This window comes from Triturus cristatus, chromosome 11 (assembly GCF_964204655.1).
Source record: "Triturus cristatus chromosome 11, aTriCri1.1, whole genome shotgun sequence".
Classification (NCBI taxonomy): domain Eukaryota; kingdom Metazoa; phylum Chordata; class Amphibia; order Caudata; family Salamandridae; genus Triturus; species Triturus cristatus.
Window position 1 is genome coordinate 57,645,844 of NC_140594.1, and position 15,482 is coordinate 57,661,325.

General features: G+C 46.0%; 1 protein-coding gene across 1 annotated transcript in view; it reads right to left on the reverse strand.

Annotated features, from left to right (window-relative positions):
• The window catches only part of TXNRD2 (thioredoxin reductase 2), a 683,633-nt gene that overhangs the window by 347,170 nt on the left and 320,981 nt on the right, over positions 1–15,482 (reverse strand). The gene's annotated exons all lie outside the window — the stretch shown is intronic.

The window sequence follows — 15,482 nt, forward strand, 5'->3', positions numbered from 1 at the left end:
AAAAGTACTGATAAAGCTGAAACTTCGCTTTTGAGGTCAGTGATTTTGTTCTAAGCAAATGATGGAAGTTAGAGTAGCCACTATTAACACATGAATTCATTTCCAAAGTAAACCAATGTAGAATATTGTAATTAGGCTGGTGTTCACTGTGCAATGTTAACTTCAAACAGTGTGCCTGGATGAGAAGGAGCGAATGCACAATGTCTGATGCTGTACGTTAAATGAGACATTAACAGGAAGACTAGGGTGACCAACTGGCATGGGTGCAAATTCAGGATGGTGAGTGTGAAAATTCAGGACAAAGGGTCAAAATTTAGGACCTAAACTCAGGACAGGAGGTCAAAATTCAGGATAAAAGATACGTTTTACAGGCACATCAGAAGAGGTCACGCAATAGTATACAAGTAAATAGACATTCACTTAAGTACCAGTGAAAAGACGTTTATATTAGGTTTAGACAATTGTGCACTTTATGGTTTTTCAGTATGCGCGCAGCTTTCAGCAAGTGTGCAGGTCTTTTTGTGGTAACAACCCCCCACCTTTCCAGCCTCCCAGGGAAACGTCCTATGCCCGGTTCAGCCAGTCCGGCCTTGCTACCACCCTCCAATGGTGACCCTCCTCTTCACATAGACCCTTACTCATGTGTATTTAATTTCTTTTATAATGCTACTGTAGTGAACAGAAGAAAGTGCGCTCCTAGTAGTTTACATGTAGGTTTATTCCAAGTATGATGTTACAATGTAGAGCCCCACCAGGAGCAGCCTTCCTGCTGCTCAGCCCACCCACCAACTGCCTCACACACTCCTCAACATTCCACTCACCCACATTCTCTCACACAGTCACCCTGGCTGATTAGCAGGTGTAACACATCTCCTTCCTTTATACTGAGAGCAAAGGAACTCTCGGAAAGATACCAGAACAATTGCAAACAAATGAGCAGGTGGCAAAGTACTGATACATCAGCATGGAAAAGAAGGTGGAAAAACTCCATGCAAAAGAAATAAAATGGATAAAGAGGAAAAGTAAACACAAGTACCATAAACAGAATACACACATGCCCCATATCCCCTTCTACGAAAACAAAACTCATACACTCCCACACCACAATCAAGAAACACACCCAGATACTTAAAACATGCAAGCTAGTCAGGCAAACATGAGAAAAGAGAAAAGGGTGACAACCACCAGGTGTAGAAGAGAACAATCCAAAAAGAGAAGAAAAAAAACCAGTTACAAAAAGTTCGAACGTGTGGAAAACTACCCTACAGGGAACAAACAGCATAAACTGCCCTTCACCTAAGTCAGAGGCCTAGGTGGAAGATGTCGCATAAAAGATCACACGGAACCTAGAACGGAACAAAGAAGTTCCACAACCTAGTAGAAAGTAGTAGGTAAGTCAATCACATAGAGTAAGCACTTCCCCCAACCAAAGTTGAGGTGGAATGTGTGGTGTAACACCACACGAAACATAAGCAGGTGCACACTGCAACACCCAACAACTACGGCACTTCCCTCAACACGAGTTGAGGTGGAATGTGTGGGAAACAGACCACAAGGTACACAACGCACGCGCAGAACACTACACCCAATGACATTTTAATACTTCCCCCAACACTAGTTGAGGTGGAATGTGTGGGAAATACACCACACAGAACACACTGCACGTGCACAAAATATGGCTTAGGACCTTTGCCCTGAATCATGAGCACAGCACACAACCCCTTGCCCAACATCAAGAAAAGTAAGGTAATGCTCTCTGTAAAAAACACAGCACACAACCACCGTATCAAAAAGAAAAGAAAAAAAATAGAAAGTGCAGCACTTCCAAAATATGCAGAATTAGAAATCACGTTCAGCAAGGCTCCCTGGACAGCAAAAAGAGTGTACAAAAACAACAGCATGTACACACTGAAAATGTAAACGAAACTCTGGTAGCAAAGAACATCAAGATATTGTAAGCACCTCATAAATTCCCCATAATATTTTAAAACATGTAGCACACACCGGAAAATAACGTCTGCTAACACTTTGCCCCCCCCCCCCCGAAAAACACATTCATTCATTAGGCTTGCTAAATGCCATTGACCCATCCGTGACATTAGAAACTTGCAAAATAGTGTGCAAGTGCTACCATGAACAACAAACAATGTCTCGTAATGCCACCAATGAGTGAAATCTCACTCGAGTTGACCGATGAAGCCGACTTGTGAAGTACTTCACCTCACCCATGAATTAATTTACCAAAGGCAAAATGAACTTTGCCTCGTGCGGTTGCACTAGGAACCGCATGGTTGTAGAAGAAAAAGTTTTGGAATGCCTTGGTGTGCACAATACCCATGTAGGTTGAAGACTTTATCGAACTTGGTTGGCACATACGAACTCTGTAATGATGTAGGTTTCTCTCAATGATGCAAGGGGACTCGGTTTGGTTATAGTTCAAGAATCAAATTTATTCTCGATATACACGAGAGCGCCGGGCCAAGCACAACCACGCGGTCGGTAACGCGACTCGCGCACGCTCATTACATTCCGCGCTCTGTCCTCGTGCGCTACGTAACTACGTAGCGTACGAGGACTAGAGCACTACACTACATATCTCCCTTCTTTTACAAGGCCCAATAAACATGCAGACCTTACAGTCTCTAGGGTGCATAACTTTCCTCTAGATCAAAGTCTCTGAAGCGGCTAGGTCTTACGATCACTCTGCCTGCTCGGGTGCGCCTTACCGGAGTGAAGGAAATGTCTGGGTTACTGTCCTCAGCTGGGCTCCCCACCTTATCTCGGGGGTCACCTCGTCCTACTCTCCCCGGGCTACTGCTCTCCTCTCTCGGTAGTTCCTCCATCTCCGTCACCCCTTGATCTTCCTGCTCCTCACGGCTCTTTCCCTCCTTCATGTCTCTTCCTTCAGTGGGGCTACTTCCTTCGTTTTCCCTAGGATTGGTTTCTTGTTGTGTCTTTTCATTCTCTTCCTCGGGCCATTTTAAGATCTTATTGCATTTGGCCATGCGGTCTTGGGACCACACATTCCCATCGCTGAGTAATGCAGGTCTCTCGTACACTTCCTTCACCTGTAGTGGTGGACTATACTTGCTGTCTCCCTTCCTTTTCCACACAGCCAATTTGACTCTCACCCATTCCCCTCTCTCTAGTGTTGTTTCCTTCACTTTCCTCCTCTGGTTGTAGTACTCCGTGTATACCCTCTGGGCCTTCTCTAGGTTGTGTTGTACCACCGCAGGGGACCATTTGCTGGTGATCATCTTATCTCTCCACATCACATTGTCCTTGGTGAAGGGGTGTCTCCCTCTTAAGATTTGGAATGGGCTGTACCCCGTGCCCGTGGGAGTGATGCGGTATGCCCAAATCATGTTCTGTATCTCTTTCTCTCAATCTTTTCCCATCATGATGGCTGCTTGAATGGACCCCATAAGGACTCTGTTGAATCGTTCCACCTGTCCATTGCTCGACGGATGGTACACTGCGGTGTGTAGCAATTTGATTCTATTTCGCTCAGCATACTTGTGCTATTTTTCAGACGTGAATTGAGGTCCGTTGTCACTCAAGATAGTTCTCGGAATATCATCTCTTAGGAACACTGTGGTGAGAAACTTAATCACTGTCTCTGCTTCCATTTCCTCCTGTATGTGTATCTCCGGCCATTTCGAGTATTTGTCAACCAGGACACATAGGTATTGGGCGTTCCTTGGGTGTCCAGCACTGGCCCCAGGATGTCAACTGCCACATCTTCCCACGGGCCACTCGGTATTGTGAATTTCCCCAACGCCGGTCGTAGGGGAATCAGCGTTTTGTCCGCTCTTTGGCACTGATCACATTCTCTCACATGCCTTTCCACCTGAGCGTCCATTCCTGGCCACCAGTACATGTGCTTTGCTCTCGCCTTGGTCTTTACTATTCCCAAATGTCCTTCGTGTAGTAATGCGACTAATCGAGAAATTAACGCTGCCGGGGGAATCACTTTATCCCCTCTGTACAAGAATGTTCCTTCGTCCCCCACCGATAATTCCTCCCTGACTTCATAGTATTTCCTGAGTGCCTCCCCTAGGCGTTTCTTTTCCGGCCATCCATGTATTATGTTCTCTTTGACTTCACGGATTTCCCGGTCTTCTCCATACGCTTGTGTCCAGTCTTGCTTACTTATCACTCTTTCTGGATCTTCCATTACTGCTACCATCTCTTCCTCTTCTGTAGCAGCGTTCGGAGCTTCTTCCATGGCTGCCGCTCTACTAAGGTAATCTGCTACCTTGTTTCTTGTCCCCGGTATGTACTCCATATCGTTCCTGTACTCCAATAGTTTGAGCGTCATTTTCGTGATGCGTGGCGTAGCACTGGCATGCCCACTCGAGGTGAGCACTTTGACTAATGGCTTATGATCTGTTTTGAGTAGGAATCTTGTGCCCCATAGAAATTGGCGAAATTTCCCCATGGCCCACACTACTGCTATCATCTCCTTCTCGATCACGCTGTATTTCTGTTCAGTGGGTGATAGTGTTCTCGACACGAAGCTGAGGGTCTCTGCCGTTCCGTCTCTCCTCTCCTGCATGAGGACTGCCCCTAGGCCTTTTTTGCTGGCATCCGTCGTCAGTATTGACCGACCGAGTGGATCATATCCTTGTAGGGGCACTGCTTGGCTGATGTCTTTCTTCAGGGCTTCAAATTCCTTTTTTGTTTCTTCCGTACATTTGTATGCCATTTTGTCCCTCGTTAGTTGTCTTAGGTGGTGTGTCTTGGTGGCAAAGTGTTGGACGAACTTGCTGTAATACTCTGCCATCCCTAGGAAGGACGGCACCTCTTCTTTGTTGGTGGGGGCTGTTGCCTTGCATATCGCCTCCACATTTGCTCGTTTTGGGGTGATGCCTTGTCCTCCTATTTCATGACCTAGGTACGTGACTGACATCATTCCCAGTCGGCACTTCTCCCATTCCGCGGTTAGGCAGTTATTCTCTAGCACTCTGAGTACCTTATCCAGCCTCTCATCATGGTTTTTTCTATCTGTTCCCATCACCAGTATGTCGTCTTGGAAGTACTGAATGCCCTCGATGTCCTGGAATAGGCGATGCATTAATTTCTGGAACACCGCCGCTGCTGAGGCGAGACCGAATGGCATTCTGCGGAATTGGTAGCACCCAAAGGGTGTTATAAAGGATGTCAGTTTCCGGCTTGTCGGATGTAGATCTATCTGGTGATAGGCCGACGTCAGATCAATGGTGGAGAACCACTTTACCCCCTTGGTCTTGGCTAGCATTTCCCCAATGCGGGGTAATGGAAATGTTTCCACTATGAGGCATTTGTTCAGTTCTCGAAGATCCACACATAGGCGGACTTTGCCATTGGGTTTCATCGCCACTACCAAGGGGGCGAGCCATTCTGCGCTGTCTATCGGCTCTATTATTCCCTCTTTTTCCAGTCTATGAAGCTCCATTTGCACTGCTTCTTTTACGGCTAGAGGTATGTTGCGGACTTTGTGGGATACTGGTCTAGAGTTTTCTTTGAGTACTATCTTGTGTGTGAATTTCTCCAGTTTCCCAACCTTCCCTCCAAACACTTTCGGGAATTTGCTCTTCATCTCTTCCAGTCCCGGCCAGCTCCCTGGCGCGGTCATAAGCACTTGTGTGTCCCCTCCAGGGTCTAGCTTAATCCCTAAATCACCTTGATCCACCCAACCTAGGACAGTGGGGCCCTTCTCCGCTATGTACAGTTTACATTCTGCCCGTCTTCCTCTAAATTCGAAGATCCACATCCTGTAACCCACCATGGGAATCGGTTCACCTGTGTACGATACTGGTCGTATATCCGGTGGTTCTAGTCTTGTTCCCAAACTGGGCTCGAATTGTTCCTTCCACACTGCTCTTTGGATGATGGTGTAAGGGGATCCCGAGTCTATTACTATCTTGATTCTCACTCCTCCTATCACCATGTCGCATTGTGGTTTGCGGGATCGTTTTCCATCTATCCCCAGTACTTGGTCTTCTACGCATAGTACCTCTACGTCTTCCTCTTGATGATCTTCTTCCTCCAGTTGATCGTGAGCAACATACTTCACCATGGGTCTCCTCGTTTTTCGTCGACAGACTTTCTCATAGTGGCCCATTATGCCGCAGAACATACACTTCGCTCGGAACGCTGGGCAACGTTTGTCCTGGGCTGCATGTGCTAGACGTCCACACCTGTAGCATGCTCCGTTGTTGTCCCTGTTCTGCTTCCAGGTCTGCCCTTGTTTCCCTTTCCATTTAGTAGGTCCTTTACTTTCCGGGGGCAAGGGTATGCTCCTTCCCTGTGGTTCGGCGTCGTCCACTTTGTTCACCATGGTCTTCTGGAGTGTCTCCCTTTTTGCTCATCCATCCATCCTTTCTCTCATCCATCCACCCTTTCACTCCTTCATTCATCCATCCTTTCTCTCATCCATCCACACTTTCACTCCATTCATCCATCCATTTTCATCCAGCCACCCTTTCACTCCTTCGCTCATCTATCCACCCTTCTGTCCATCCACCCTCCCTTTCACTTACTCATCCAGCCTTACATCCACCCTTTCACTTATCAATTCTTCAATCCATCCATCAGTTCTCATCCATCCACCCATTAACTTGCCTGTCATTCACCCTTTCACTCATCCATCTATCCTTTCACTCATCCATCCTTTCACTCATCCATCTACCCTTCCACTCGTACATCCATCTATTTACCTTTTCTCTCATCCATCCTTCCACTCACTCATCAGTCCATCCTTTCTCTCATTATCCATCCATTCACCCTTTCATTCATCCATTCACCTTTCACTGATCCATCCAGCCATCCACCCATCCCTTCACTTACACACCTTTTCACATTAATTATGAGCTGAGCCTTTGTCTGCTGAGTTGCAGACAGAAGAGGCCCATCAAGGACTTCACCCGTGCTGTAGTTCCTAAAGCAAAGGCTGGGGCGGGGAGGGCTCACTATGCCCCTGTAAATAGGCAATCTGAAAAAGTGGAAGTCATGCTAGATGCACAGTGCCACTGTGACATGGTGTTGTTTCCAGGGCTTTAAGTGGGATGAAAAAACTAGGGGGTCTCTCCAAAGAGGGTGTTCGATGTAATTAAGGGCATGGCTTAAAACACCTAAGCTAAAAATCTGTGTTTGGCATAGTGTGCCACCCAACTGGTAATTTGCTGCCTCTGTCATTGCATCCAGATATATAACACACAAAGTAGTGTAACACCTAAAAGCCAGAACTATTGCCTTTGTCAATGGTTGATTGTTGCATATAATTAAAAAAAAAAAAGCAGCAACCATGGCTTTGTAGAACATAACATTGAAAATGTGTCAGTTTTAAAATGATAAGACACTGAAAGACCCATAACCCTTTTTATACAACTTGTTTCACCACCTTTTCATGAACTGGATTATCACCTAGCAGCATGGGCGTTTTTTTAAAATGTGTTCCACCTGACAATGTCCTGCCCTAGACCAAGGCTGCAGGAGGCCCACCACATGTAGTAAGAGCATAGACTGACCCATTGTAATTCTGTATGTGGCAATCAGCCACAGACAGAATGACAATGGGCGGAGTGGGGCTGCTCTTGTGCTCAGAGGAGTGTGAGGTGCCCCCATCAGGGAGCTGAGGCTTCTGGCAGGGGAAACAGTGATGTTCCCCAATGCCCAAAATTACGGACAAAAGGCGTCCGTAAAAGGGATCATCACGGACAACGGACGTGAGGTCCAAATTACAGACGGTCTGTGAAATTTACGGACGGTTGATCACCTAGGGAAAACGGCCTGAACAACGTGAGTAGAGCCATTCGTGCCGTTCCAACGCAAGCGCGACCACGCTTGCCGTAACCATGTATATGCCTTAACCACGCATATGCGTGGTTAGGGATATGCACAGTCTAGATGCTGAAATGGGCGGGGAGGGATAATGGAAGGATCGGGAGAGGACGCGGTGAGGTAAGTAGGGCTGGGACCAGTTTTGGGGGCATGGGGTCGTTTTTAAGGGTTGGGGTAATTTTTAGGTCTCATGGTTAGGGCTGGGGGGTGTGGTTGTTTTTCGGGCTGGGGGTGGGGTTGCTTTTAAGGCTCATGGGGGAGGGGGGTTGTTTTAGTGCTGGTGTGTTGGGGTTGCTTTTAGGGCTCATGGGGGGGTTGGGCAGTTTTTAGGCCTGGGGGTGTCAGGGTAGTTTTTATGGCTCAGGTAGTTTTTAGGGTACAGTGGGCTGGGGTAGCTTTTAGGGCTCAGGGTGGGGTCGGGGTACGTTTTAGGGCTCGGAGGAGTCGGGCAGTTAGGGCAGTGGGGGGGGGGGGGTTCAGGGTAGCTTTTAGGGCCCAGGGGGTGATGTAGAAGTTTTTAGCGCTTAGGGGAGGAGTCGGGCTAGTATTAATGGCTCAGGGTGGGATCGGGCTACTTTTTAGAGCTCGGGGGGGGGGGGGGAGGTTGGGTTAGTTATTATGCCTCAGGGGAGGTGGTCTAGGGTGTGATCTTTGCCACACATCCCTATACAAGTCAAGCCTTTAAGACAAAACTGCGTGGTAAAGGCAAGCGTAGTAAAGGCATGCGTGATAAAGGCATGCGTTGTTCGGACACATTCGTTTTTTAGGCAGCATAGTAGAGGCATGCGTGGTTTAGCCATGCATGCCTCTGTCATACAACCCAATAATGAGCTTCTATGAGTGCACAGCAAAACAATTATTTTGCAACATAAGTTTGTTTTGCATATAATATTTGTTGCGAATTAAACGTAATCAGAATTTATTCAGCATAGTTCTTTAATTTTCAGATTTTCCAATTGTTCATATTTAGAAGGCAAAAACGTTTAAAGATAGTACCATTATAGAAAATAACATTCCTTCCTGCGGTTTGAGAGACCCATCCATTAAATACCTAAATAAAATAATATTGAACCTTGGATACCCAAATCAAACACTTTTTAGAAAATTCTGCAAGAAATTAAATCTCCCAATCTGTGAAATAAATTTAGCATTTATTTATAAAGTTGAAGTTAAAGTTGAGTACATTAAAAAAAAATGTACTTTGAATTAACAATGGGTGCTGAAGAGTGCGGGTGGACGAACTTGTTCTTAGTCGGAGGACTTTGAGACTCTGCCTTCAATGACGGGGACGAGAGGGTGGGAAAATCCTTCTGCATAGTACGGATGACTGTGGACCACCGTGGGAGGCTCAGCGCCTTGCAGCTACGCCTTGGCGCAGGACGCCCAACATCTGTCTGGACCACAGCACGTGTCCTGGAAGGCATGGAGTGTGCCAGACACTTAGACAAATGATTCTGGACATTCAGAATGGTCATTTGTCAAATGGCAGTCAAGTACATTGGATGAAGCAAGTTAGATTTTTGGATAATCTGTCTACCTACCACTAACCAATTACTATTGGCCCTGTGTCTCGGCCTATCTGATTGGGTGCGGAGCAGCCATTCAAAATGGCAGAAACGCCACACACCTTTCTGGACCAGCTTTACAGGCGACCCACTAGCCGATTTTTATTGGTGCAGAATTCAAGTCTAAAATGATAATAATTCAGTTGTTAGCAGGATGCTGGAACATGCAGATTTTCTCCAACCACATTTTTGTAGAATTATTTTGCCCTCTTCTACTGAAGAACAAAAGAAACCCTGCCACAGATTCACTCAGCAGGAGTATGGAGGGAAAACGAAATGTGTTTTAAGAGTGGAGCACTTAAGTAAGGCTTCCCTAAACCTGAATCGAGTAACGAAAACCCAGATAGCACAATAACGCATCCCAGAATCAAGAGACACCTGGTACTCTATCTTCTTTCAGGAAAGTATGGCCTTCTTGCTATCTGCAACTTCTCTTTAGGTGGGATTAGCCTCTTTCCAGCCGCCTCAGCGATGAGACATTCTTAATTGTAATATGGAGCTGTCTCCCACGCAAGGACACTCAACCTGGTGCTTCTACGGGTCGTAAATCATCCAATTATTTTATGGCATCTGTTTCTTTTTATGAATAAGTTTCACTTGTGTTGAAAATGTTACCATTTCAAATGATCCGGTCACAAATCCATCTTCCGTTTATTTCAACTGTGCCAAACAATACATCGCAAAACAAAATGCAGACAGGAAAAAAATAAGTTACATGTGACATACGCCACTTTCATTCATTAGAATTGCTGCTTACTTTTCACATACTAGCGCCTTACTATAACTCGTGACCCCCGCCATGCAGACTGTTTCCAGATGCTGCATTGATGTTATCAATTATATCATAGAACACGTCATGAATGATTTAATGTGTGAGGTCATAAGCAGTGCCTGGCGAGGGTGCGAGTTATAGTTACTACAATTAACTATAATCAGTGAATTTCAGTGGTTTGTAGAGTTTAAAATGTAACGTTTTAGCTGACATTTTGATAGAACTATAATATCACTCTAATCTTTATTTTCTACAGTTATTTTAAGTTTTGGTTTTTTTAAATGTAAAGTAAGATATTACCAAACCTAAGTATGACGTCACTTTAAGCTTTGTATTCCCCCCCCCCAATTGAATTTCAATGATTTACTTTAAAATAAACCAACATCTTGTTACCATACCTAACTAGGCCTGCGGTGCGACATGGGGTTGGCGCCAGGCCCTGCCCCCAATTCCTGTAGGCAGTCCACTCTCTCTGCATAAGGCCCTTAATCGTACGCAGTGCAAGATTCGCTGCAGGGCCTGACTGCATGCCAGGCCCGGCATCCAAAATCCTGCTGCAGGCCAACCCGCCATGGTTTTACAATGCCCCAAGGCCCGTCTTTTTTCCCCCCTTTAATACTGAGGTTCTACAGCAAATTTACACGAGGGCCACACGGAGCACCGCTGTACTGACACGTAGCAAAAACAGTTATTTCTTAATTAGACCTGGAGAGGGGGAGGGGGAAACCCCTACATTTGAGGTGTCATTAGTCATGTCACTGAAAATGTCATGAGTGATGTAATATGCGATGTTATAAACAGTGCATCAAGGAGCACAAGTTATAGCTATCTGATTACTGGCGAATTTCAGTGCTTTTTGGGGTTTAAATGTAACACTATGACTGACAGTGCCAGCTAACTAAAACATCCCTTTCACCTTTATTTTTTCAGTGTATTTCTAAGGTTTAAAAAAAAAAAAATGTTTGTTAATGTCTTTTTTTTTTATACCTTACTATAATGTCAGTAATACACTGAAATGTTTTTTCAGTGTGTGTTTTACTAGGTTTCTTCAGTGCTTAATTTGTAAAACATTAAGTACAGGTGCTCAATTTATTTTTTAGGAGAACACACCCACTTCCCCCAGCTCCACCCACTTACACCACTAGCTCCACCCAATTATTTGTTTCCACCCACATTCTCAAATGGCAGATGTAATACCCGATGTGAATTTTAGCAAGTGAGCCTTCGTCAAGTAAGGGTTTGATTGGAGGTTCCACCCGCCCAAGAAAAGTTTGAGAAAAATGAAATCAAAAAGTGCATTTAAAGCACAATTTTGGAATAAGTTGGCTGAAATGACTAATGCACTGAAAGGGGACACCGATAATTACTACCCGTCTTCCTATTGTTTCTGCCAAAGCTCATAAATAAATGCCATTAAAATGCCATGCCAGAGCTAACGGGGAGGGTGGAGTGCTGGAAGTGGAGCAACAGCAATGTAGACAGAGGCAGAGAAAGGATGAAAACTGTGAAGAAAGGAGAGTGCGTGTCAGGAAGATGGTACAGGGCATTGAAGACGGAGTCACGGATGGTGCTAATTTTGAACAAAAAAAATCCAGGAGTTTGTCACAATATTGTTGTGATGCGCAGGGGTTGTTCTCCTGGGTATCTGGGTTAGACAGTTCTTGATAGATGATGCAGACTTCTCTTATTCAGTCCAACCTGCTAGATTAATTTTGTAAATTAAGACTTTTTGGCTCTCTTTATGGTACTAAGGAGGCCTTAGAGTTATTTCTTAGAGAGGGGCTATCTTCAGTTAAAATAGTCTTATGCAACTTGCATTACAGGTTGGGACTAGTTTGTTTCAGCTCCACTGGCACCACATTGGACCATTATTAGTGGATTTAATTCCAAATTAAGTGTTTTGGCTGGGGCCAACGCGCAGAGAGCAGTGATGCATTGTGTTATAGATTGTCCAGTAAGACTTCAGTGTCATCCTAGTTGAGTTAGTTGTAACAACATTTTTCTTTTGGTGTTTATTAATTTGTAGCATACACGCTAATGCAATAGTTTCTTGTCCAGCCATATTACAGGCACATTTGCCGCATAGCGGTCACATACAAATACAGCAAGGTAAACGCTGATTGAGCAAACATGTAACATCCAACTTATGCAGTACAGAATATTGATATCGTACAGTATGATGACATAGCAGCTAGCATGCAGGTCCATCCTGAGATCTTCCCCTCGCCTATTTACTGACATACGTGCCTTACAGCCTGTGTTTACACAGGGTTTCATGTCTATTGCAGGTGCGCCTGTAGATACACAGTTAGTGGCGCCCAGAAGTCCTTGGGTCTGCAGGCCTCCAGTAATTCCTCTGTGTAAGGGTTTAATTGGTCCCTACAGTATACCATCTCTTTGAGTCAATGTGCCTGGGTGGGGGCAGTTCTCCAACCCCAATGCTTCGCTACTAGCCGTTTGGCCAGTAAAGTGGATACAGCCACTAGCCTCCTGTTACAAGGTTTTAGTAATTTAGTTAGTCCCAGCAGGCAGGTACTTGGGGAGCAATGTACGGTCTCTGACACCATTCGTGTTAAGCTCGCCGTAACCTTTACCCAGAAGGCATATATATTTTACACTCCCCGGCCAGATGCACAAAATGGGCTAAATCGTTCCCACACCTCCTACATCGTGAGCCCTTACTGAGCCCGAATTTGATTTGCTTGGCAAGAGTGTAGTACATGTGGTGTAAATATCTGAAATGTACGATACGGATGTTGCAATTCGCCGTAAGGCTCTCAGTGCGCGTGCAGGCCGCTAACCCATTCCTCCCAGGCCAGTGGTGGAGTGATTCTATTGTTCCATCTATCTAAATCGGACGATCCCGCATTCTCTGTTTGAGAGGCATTATATAGTTTGGTCATTAGGCCTTTGCACCCAGTGGTGGTTAACAGCATCTGTAATGCCTTAAGAGCTTGCGGTTCTGCAGGGAACTCAGGAAATAATGGTTTTACTGCTGTTCGAAGCCTGGAGTATATGAATCCCATCATTGCCGTGTATGGTCGTCCACCTGTGAACGCCCCCAGAGACAAAAATTGGCCATTAATGTACATGTCCCCTAGTGTGTTAATGCCTGCAGCGGTGAGGATCGCCAGTGCCCCCCTGCTCTTGGGCCATTGAGATATTTGGATGTGCAGCTATAGGCATTGTCGGGCATATATAGGTATTTTACCTGCTCGGGCTCCCAAGTCTTGCCAGGCCCTAGCGGTGCAAGCGACAGTGTTTGTATCCTTTCGCCCTGTATCTGTTTTATTATGTAATATCATTGCTGTCTGCTGGGTGGCGTGAGAAATGTCTGCTTCCACCGCTAATGCGGGAGGTAAAGCTGCGGGAACATCCTATGTGCAAATCGCGCTTGGGTACTGAGATAATACAAGCGCAAGTCTGGCGCTCCGAATCCACCCCTGTCGAAAGGTAGGGTTAGTATGTCCCAGCTGCATCTCAGCTGTTTACCCACCCAGACTAGAGTTAACAAGCAGGTCTGGACAATAGGGATGTTAGCAAATACATATAGAAATCTGGGGAGTATAGTATAGTATAGTCGGCTCGTGATAAGGGGAGTCATGTCCATCTAGCGACTTGATCTGTTAGTTTCACTATAGCCCACCCATAGTTTATTGTTGAGCACTACCTCAGGGTCATTGTGCACCCATATGCCTAAATACTTTATGGGTTCCGTCGTCCAGGCCGGCGGGAATTCCAAGTTGTGGCTATTTGTGCATGGTGTTAGGGGGAATATGAGAGATTTGTCCCAGTTGATTCGAAGACCAGAATAGCCGTTGAAGCGTACATTTTCTCTCAGGAGGGGCGCCAGGTTTATCTCGGGGTCCCTCACATATAGCTGCATGTCATTAGCATACAATGATATAGCGAACGGTCATTAGCGGAAGTCCAGGACTGCCTGGGCGTGTCTCCAGAGGCTCCAGTGCCAGAGAGAACAGCAAGGAAAGAGAGGGCATCCCTGCCTGGTTCCGCTGTATATCTGTATGGGATCTGAGACAGTCTTATTAATGCAGACTCTGGCCATAGGGAGCGTTTATAACAGTTTCACCCATTTTAAAAAGGCGTGTGGCATTCCCATGTGGTGCAGCACTGCAAACATACATCCCCACCAAGCATTAGCCGCATCTAGCAGCACCGCAGCTGTCTTCAACTCCGGATTCAATTGGTGCAGTACCGCAAACAGGGTATGCAAATTATGTGACATGGGCGTTTGGGGTACAAAGCCTGACTGGTCTGGCAGTATGAAATTCGGTGCTGGAGCCTGTTAGCTTTTATCTTGGCGAGAATTTTGGTGTCTGTATTTATTAGCAAAAGTGGTCCATACTATTCACAGCGGTTAGCCTCCTTTCAGGCTTTAATAGTGCCACTATCAATGCTTCCCGCATGGTGGGCGGCAATACGCCCTTCTCACAAGTTTTCGTGTAGACCTCCAACAGTTTAGGAGCCAAGCTATCCATATACGTTTTATAAAATTCCCCAGGTAGTCCGTCGATGCCGGCCGCCTTCCCATTAGGCAGGGAGACAATTGCCTCCTTTACATCTTCTACTGTCCAGGGCTCGACCAGATATTCTCTTTGTCCTGCCGACAGCCAACCCAATGCGATGTCGTCAAAGTACTGGTGGATATCGCTGTCCGCTGCCGTTTTTTTACACCCATACAATTTCGATTACAAGTCTGTGAAGACTTTCAGGATCTCTGGCGTTGTTTAGTGTGTTGCGGATGTGTGATTTACCATCTCAACCACTTGAGCTTGGTCTCTAGGTTGAGCTAGTTTGTTTGCAAGTGTCCTGCCTGGCCTGCCCCCCTCCCGAACGCTCTGGCCTTGCATCTTCGTGATCTGTGGTGTACCTCCTGTTCTGTCAGCTCGGTGTGCTCAGAGTTCAGTTCTCTAATCTGTGCTAGGAGTGCTCGGGTGGGTGTTTGTTCATATGTGCGCTCTAGTGCGTGCATTTTGTCTTCAACACCCGTATGCTTCTGCGTAGCGCTTTCAGGATTCCTGCCTCCGCCCCCATTCATTCCCCCCATATAATCACCTTAAAGGCCTCCCACAGTGTCCCAGCCTCACACTCCGAGCCCTCATTTTTTGAAAAACATTAACAATGGCCTTACCCACTGTTGTGCGAAAGACCTGATCCAGCAGCTCAGAGGGCTGCACCCTCCATTGGAATGACGGCCGAGCGCACTGGGGATTTCTAATTCTAGGAGTACCGGGGCATGGTCTTACAGTGTTTTGCCAGGTGCTTTACTCCTGTGGTCCATGCACTCACTTTAATTGATA